The sequence below is a fragment of the Calliopsis andreniformis genome, unplaced genomic scaffold (genome assembly GCF_051401765.1).
Source record: "Calliopsis andreniformis isolate RMS-2024a unplaced genomic scaffold, iyCalAndr_principal scaffold0412, whole genome shotgun sequence".
Lineage (NCBI taxonomy): Eukaryota > Metazoa > Arthropoda > Insecta > Hymenoptera > Andrenidae > Calliopsis > Calliopsis andreniformis.
In genome coordinates, this window is record NW_027480821.1 from 50,001 (window position 1) to 57,500 (window position 7,500).

Here is a 7,500-nt window from a genome sequence, read left to right on the forward strand (position 1 = left end):
TGCATACTCGCGCGGCAGAGAGAGGAGAGAGAGCGTGCTTGCCAGCTGCTTGCGCGAGGCTGCGCCCGTTTCTCCTATTTTCGGTGGGAATAATGAAAAGCGAGCGAAGAAGAGGTTAAGGAGAATAACCGATATGAGCGCACGAGTGCGAAAGCAAACGTTTTCCCATTCGCATCCCGCTCCCGGTGTTTCTTCGTCTCTTTACCTCGTTGTTCTCTCCGAACCGTCCAGCGGATGTGGACCCTCTCTTGAGAAAGAGAGGGCCCGGGTAACCTAGGACGCGACACGTATCCCGCGTCGATGTGCGGCCGTAGGGTACGTATTCCTGCCGTGTGAACAACAACTGTGGACCGGCTGTTAACAGCTTCGACTTTCGTGAGTCTGACTCCCAAGAATAATGGAATTTGTGTGTGAATTTAAGGGGATGAGAAAGACCGATCGAAGCCGGCTGCGAAGTCCGTTCTAATCGGCTATCCAAATCAGGAGGGGAATACGTACGTGCAGGGCGCTGCGACAATAAAATGGGGGGTGTCGTTTCAGAGGAGAACACCGTGGATGTACGTGGTTCACTTGATCGGGGTATCCCCGTCGGCTCCATCGTACTCTCCAGGTTGATCCTAGGTTTTTAAATGTACTCTACGCCTGGCCGTTACGGGAACCGTTCGCAATTGCGTGGCGGTCTCCGTGCGGAACCGCATCCCAGAGACCCCTGTGTCGTCACTTTCGTTCGTTCGGACGAAGTGTCGCGACGCCCGAACCTCCATCGACCGTGTGCTAGTTGGAGGCGCGGGTCTCGGATTCTTCCGAACCCGAGAACTATATACGAGTATGATATATATATATACATGAACACAGAATATTAAAATACAACCCTGAACGGTGGATCACTTGGCTCGTGGGTCGATGAAGAACGCAGCTAATTGCGCGTCAACGTGTGAACTGCAGGACACATGAACATCGACATTTCGAACGCACATTGCGGTCCACGGATACAATTCCTGGACCACGCCTGGCTGAGGGTCGTTCACGTAACCTTAAGACTGCTTACGTTGGCATCTCGGTGTCACGTACGAGCGATTGTTGGACCGTTCGTCGGCGTTTGCCGCGGTCGCACGAAAACAAGCGAGAATACGCTCTAGACGTCATGGAGGGAAGAAGGTTGTGTGTACGCGGCAGATGACTGGAGACATCGTCGTCATCGTCGTTGCTTTGTCGTTCCGGACTTGCGTGAGTGCTAATTTTCACACGGCGTCGTGAGTCGCTTAATTTGTCGACCGCCCGTGTGTGTATGTGCACCGCTCCGGACGCAAGCGCGCGGACGTACGATCATCGACCAGCCTCCGTGTCTCGCCAAATACCCTCGTGATTGTTAACAGACAGCGTTCGCTTTTCGTGCGAGTTTTCATCCGCGCTCCCGACGTAGTCTGAAATGATGCGTGTAAGAAAGAGGCGTGCGTAACCCGCAACGACACACAAGAGAGTTTGTCGTGAGACTACAGAGAAGGACAATGAAAGGGTGTGCGAGTGAGCATGAACACGAGATCGCGTATACCCCACCCGTGTAGTGTGGTGAAGAAATGTATGACGAGAAACAGAGCCCCAGGGATTCTAGAGGGATCGTCTTGTTGCAGGAACAACGCGAAAAGGAGGCACTCATTCGTCGAAACGATGAAGTTCCGGGATGCATCTTCCCCGGCCACGTTTCGGTCGAGTCGTTTGTGGCTCCGTGAATGTGTTGTGTTGTACTACAACTTGTTTCTGTATCCTGAATCCTCTTTGGCGAGGCTTACACAGCCGCCATATATATGACTCATCACATAGGGATGACTTCTCTCCTAGAAGGAGGAGGTGGAAAGGTAGCAGCGTCCGGTCGCCCCATGTCTTCGCGTTAGTCGATCGCCGAGAGAGACCGCGCGTCAAGTCCGGTCGTCCAGTCCACGAAAGCTATACAAAAAGCAAGCGGACGGGCGTTAAACCATACCGGCAGTCGCCTGGCGAGAGTCTCTCTCCTTTAGATCGAATTAAACGAGACGCGAAGATGCTTTGGTGTGGCGCATTAAGGACGATGTGACTTACTTTCCGCTGATCACTTCTGGCGAATTACGAGGAGCTTCCTTACCTTTGGAAACGCTGCTGTTGCGTTACGACAACATATTCCGAAGGCACACGGCGAAGTTGGGACGACGCATCGAACATGATCTCAAGTCTCTCTCTCATTTCCCATTTCTCGTAACATTCGTTCACACACTCTGCCTGGTCCGCTTCTCTCGGTTGTGTGCCCCCGTTGTACGAGGATTACGCCACAGCTTCTTTCGTCATTTTTACACATATATAAAATATATCACTCTACGTGTGTGATATATTTAACACGTATACGACGACCTCAGAGTAGGCGAGATTACCCGCTGAATTTAAGCATATTACTAAGCGGAGGAAAAGAAACTAACAAGGATTTCCTTAGTAGCGGCGAGCGAACAGGAAAGAGCCCAGCACTGAATCCCGCGGTACTGCCGCAGGGAAATGTAGTGTTCGGGAGGATCCGTTTATCCCGTGACGTTGCATCGCGTCCAAGTCCATCTTGAATGGGGCCATTTACCCATAGAGGGTGCCAGGCCCGTAGCGACCGGTGCGCGTCTCGGGAGGGTCTCTCCTTAGAGTCGGGTTGCTTGAGAATGCAGCCCTAAGTGGGTGGTAAACTCCATCTAAGGCTAAATACAACCACGAGACCGATAGCGAACAAGTACCGTGAGGGAAAGTTGAAAAGAACTTTGAAGAGAGAGTTCAAGAGTACGTGAAACCGTTCAGGGGTAAACCTGAGAAACCCAAAAGTTCGAAAGGGGAGATTCATCGTCGACAAATGCTGGCTCCCGTTGGTGCGCGAAACCCCGAAAGGGGTGTCCGTCGCTTTTCCGCAAGGAGGGCGCACGGATGTTACGGCCAACGGCGAACGTTCCGGCTACGTAGACGTGCACTTCTCCCCTAGTAGGACGTCGCGACCCGTTGCGTGTCGGTCTACGGCCCGGGCGGTTAGACCGTTGCGTCGCCTTGTGCGTGCGCGACGGACCCTCGGTGACCCGACCGGCTGCGCGACGGTGTTCCCCCAGATGGTATCGGGCCGCAACCAGTCTTCTCATTCGAACGGTGCGTCAGGCCCGCCGCAAGCTCGGTCAGCTTTGTTTGCCCTGTGGTACGGACGTCTTTCCCGTTCACGGGCCTGGCCAGCTGTTAGCCGGCGGAGCCCTCGGACTGGCCAAGCTTTGAATTACCTGTCGGCGGCGCTATTGCTTTGGGTACTCTCAGGACCCGTCTTGAAACACGGACCAAGGAGCCTAACATGTGCGCGAGTCATTGGGATGAGTAAACCTAAAGGCGAAATGAAAGTGAAGGTCGTCCTTTGCGTCGGCCGAGGGAGGATGGGCGCTGCATAGTGCTCCGCACTCCCGGGGCGTCTCGTTCTCATTGCGAGAAGAGGCGCACCTAGAGCGTACACGTTGGTACCCGAAAGATGGTGAACTATGCCTGGTCAGGACGAAGTCAGGGGAAACCCTGATGGAGGTCCGTAGCGATTCTGACGTGCAAATCGATCGCTGGAACTAGGTATAGGGGCGAAAGACTAATCAAACCATCTAGTAGCTGGTTCCCTCCGAAGTTTCCCTCAGGATAGCTGGCACTCACTCCTCCGTTCCTTCGGGGACGCGTCGAGTCTCATCTGGTAAAGCGAATGATTAGAGGCCTTGGGGCCGAAACGACCTCAACCTATTCTCAAACTTTAAATGGGTGAGATCTCTGGCTTGCTTGGTTCATTGAAGCCACGAGATTTCGGATTAGAGTGCCAAGTGGGCCAATTTTGGTAAGCAGAACTGGCGCTGTGGGATGAACCAAACGCAGAGTTAAGGCGCCTAAGTCGACGTTTATGGGATACCATGAAAGGCGTTGGTTGCTTAAGACAGCAGGACGGTGGCCATGGAAGTCGGAATCCGCTAAGGAGTGTGTAACAACTCACCTGCCGAAGCAACTAGCCCTGAAAATGGATGGCGCTGAAGCGTCGCGCCTATACTCTGCCGTCAGCGGCAAGTGGGGAGGGACGGTGCCATTACTGGTGACCGTCCTCCATGAAGCCCTGACGAGTAGGAGGGTCGCGGCGGTGTGCGCAGAAGGGTCTGGGCGTGAGCCTGCCTGGAGCCGCCGTCGGTGCAGATCTTGGTGGTAGTAGCAAATACTCTAGCGAGACCCTGGAGGACTGACGTGGAGAAGGGTTTCGTGTGAACAGCCGTTGCACACGAGTCAGTCGATCCTAAGCCCTAAGAGAAATCCTATGCAAATGTGGTGTCCTAAAATCAATGTCTGCAAACATATTATTATACAAAGAGATAAATTGAAAGATAAAAAAAAGAGACACACACACGTTGGGCGAAAGGGAATCCGGTTGCTATTCCGGAACCCGGCAGCGGAACCGTTTAACATCCGGGCCCTCATTGAGTGTTCGTCGGGGTAACCCAAAATGACCTGGAGAAGCCGTCGGGAGATCTGGGAAGAGTTTTCTTTTCTGTATAAGCGTTCGAGTTCCCTGGAAACTTCTAGCAAGGAGATAGGGTTCGGAACGCGAAGAGCACCGCAGTTGCTGCGGTGTCTGGATATTCCCCTCGGACCTTGAAAATCCAGGAGAGGGCCACGGGAGGTCTCGCGCCGGTTCGTACCCATATCCGCAGCAGGTCTCCAAGGTCAAGAGCCTCTAGTCGATAGATTAATGTAGGTAAGGGAAGTCGGCAAATTGGATCCGTAACTTCGGAATAAGGATTGGCTCTGAGGAGCGGGGCGTGTCGGGCTTGGTCGGGAAGCGGGTCTGGCTGACGTGCCGGGCCTGGGCGAGGTGAAGGGTCTTAGACTTCGGTCGACGTCCTGGGATCCGAACTCGGTCCCGTGCCTTGGCCTCCCGCGGATCTTCCTTGCTGCGAGGCTTCCGCGTCGGTTCAGCCGTCGCGTGTCGTTTCTTCGGCCGCCATTCAACGCTCGGCTCAGAACTGGCACGGACCAGGGGAATCCGACTGTCTAATTAAAACAAAGCATTGCGATGGCCCCCGCGGGTGTTGACGCAATGTGATTTCTGCCCAGTGCTCTGAATGTCAACGTGAAGAAATTCAAAAAAGCGCGGGTAAACGGCGGGAGTAACTATGACTCTCTTAAGGCGGTCGCTTGAGGTGTCGGGCCGGCTTGCCGGTCTAGTATCCGAGACCAGACCTTAAGAATCATAGTTTAGCAAGCAGCCGCCTCTTCGCTGGTTCCCGCCATAAGTACCCCTTCGGGGGGAAACCAAGAGCTGCCTCTGCGACCACCGACCTTTTAGGGTTGCCAGCCCACTAGGTCGTAATTGTCGGCCCAAGAATATATAGAAAAGCCTCGGATGAAACCTATATAACCGGAGGGCCCTCAGGCTCATCCGGCCCGACAAATTCGGACGACGCCAATCCGGTCGAATCATATTCTTGCCGGTTTCCGAACTGTGGAAGGTCCTTCGCCACCTCGAGGGGCAGAGGTGTACATGAACAGCGTACACACAAGAGTTGGTACGATGAGAGGCAGGTCGAGCAAATCGACTCCAAGAAGGCACCGTGGAGTGCCGAAGAACAAGCGCTCCTGGCACGGCAGGAGGCGCATCTCACCCTTGATGGAGTCAGATTTATTAATCAAGCTTTAATGCCATTGTTTCCTCATAGAACTCTTGAGTCCATAAAAGGACAGAGGAAATACCAAAAGCACAAAGATTCAGTCTTAGAAATAATCAAGGAATTGACGGAAGAACAAAATGAGTTGACACAAAACCAAGACGTTGGGGAAACACCAATCCCACAGAATGGTGACTTACTGCAATCCATCCAAAAGCTATTTGGTCAACTGGAGCCTCTAGATGGCTCTCAATTCCTAGCAGATCATTTGGGTCGGATCTGCGAGAGCATAGCCGTATGGTCGATAGAAAAGATCTACGAAGAACTAGAGATCTATCTTCTTCAAGCATTTCCTATCAAGCCTAGGAAAAAGCCTAAACCCTCTAAATGCGCAACAAACCGTCCGCTTTCAAAACGAAAGGCGAGACGCATTGAGTACGCCAGAACTCAGAAGGCCTGGAATAAGAATCCTTGCAACTGTGCAAGAATAATTCTTAAAAGTAAAACGTTAGATAAACCTCCGGCCAAACGCGACATGATCAATTTCTGGCGTACCACAATGACAAATGGGACCGACGAATCCCCTGAAAAAGAGCGAGAGCGACCAGAAATTAGGGACTTATGGCAACCTGTGGTCCCAGATGAAATTATTAAATCCTTCCCGGAGCTTACCACCTGCCCGGGCCCAGATGGGTTAACAACCAGGCAACTGAAGGCAGTCCCAACACATATCCTATGTAGGATATTCAATCTTTTTATACTGTGTGGGAAACTGCCAAAACATCTGCTACGAGCGCGCACAACGCTAATACCCAAAAAGGATGGTGCGCCTAAACCTGAGGACTACAGGCCCATAACGGTCCAATCTATTCTAACAAGGACCTTCCATAAAATAATGGCTAGGCGCCTAACTACACTGGTTTTGCTCGATAAGAGGCAAAAGGCTTTCATTCCGACCGACGGTTGTGCCTCAAACATTTTTGACCTAGACATGATACTGCGCTACCACAGGCAACATTTCAAACCGCTATATATGGCATCGATCGATATTGCAAAAGCCTTCGACTCAGTCTCACACAAGACCATCAGAGACACTCTTGGGATCATGGGTCTGCCCAAGCCCATGATTAACTATATTATGGATTCATATCATCGATGCTCAACAACACTGACTTGTGACGGCTGGGAGTCAGAGAGCATCACACCAACATGTGGAGTCAAGCAAGGGGACCCCTTGTCACCCATAATATTTAACATGGTGATTGATAGACTCCTTCGGCGACTACCACCTGAGATCGGCGTTAAAATAGGCGATATCACCTATAACGCATTAATATTCGCCGACGATATGATCTTTCTGGCTTCTACACCAAGGGGCCTACAGACCATTATCGACAAAGCCTCTGACTTCCTAGCAAAATGTGGGCTTTACATCAATGCGTCCAAGTCGTTTACAGTGGCTCTAAGAAATGTTCCACATATTAAGAAATCTGTGGTTGATGCTAAGACGCAATTTGAGTGCCGAGGGTACAAATTACCATCGCTCAAAAGAGAAAGCGAGTGGAAATATCTTGGAGTTCCTTTTACACCAGAGGGACTAACGGTGACCAAGCCAGAAACACAGCTGCAAGAGGCTGTAAATAAATTAACCAAGGCACCGTTAAAGCCGCAGCAAAGGTTATTTGCCCTGCGTGTCCTGGTTCTTCCAGGACTCTACCACCTCCTAACGTTGGGAAGCACTACGCTTAGTAGGCTTAAGAAAATAGACACAATAACCAGAGCTGCGGTTAGGAAATGGTTGTGTCTACCACACGACACACCAAACGCCTTTTTCCAC

General features: G+C 51.8%; 1 non-coding gene and 1 pseudogene across 1 annotated transcript; both read left to right on the plus strand.

Annotated features, from left to right (window-relative positions):
• Positions 1-868: 868 nt before the first annotated feature.
• LOC143187921 (5.8S ribosomal RNA) lies at positions 869-1,023 on the plus strand. The gene has a single exon (XR_013003371.1). It is a non-coding gene; the product is annotated as a 5.8S ribosomal RNA (ribosomal RNA).
• A 1,355-nt stretch (positions 1,024-2,378) lies between these two features.
• The window catches only part of LOC143187924 (large subunit ribosomal RNA), a 7,491-nt pseudogene continuing 2,369 nt past the window's right edge, over positions 2,379-7,500 (plus strand).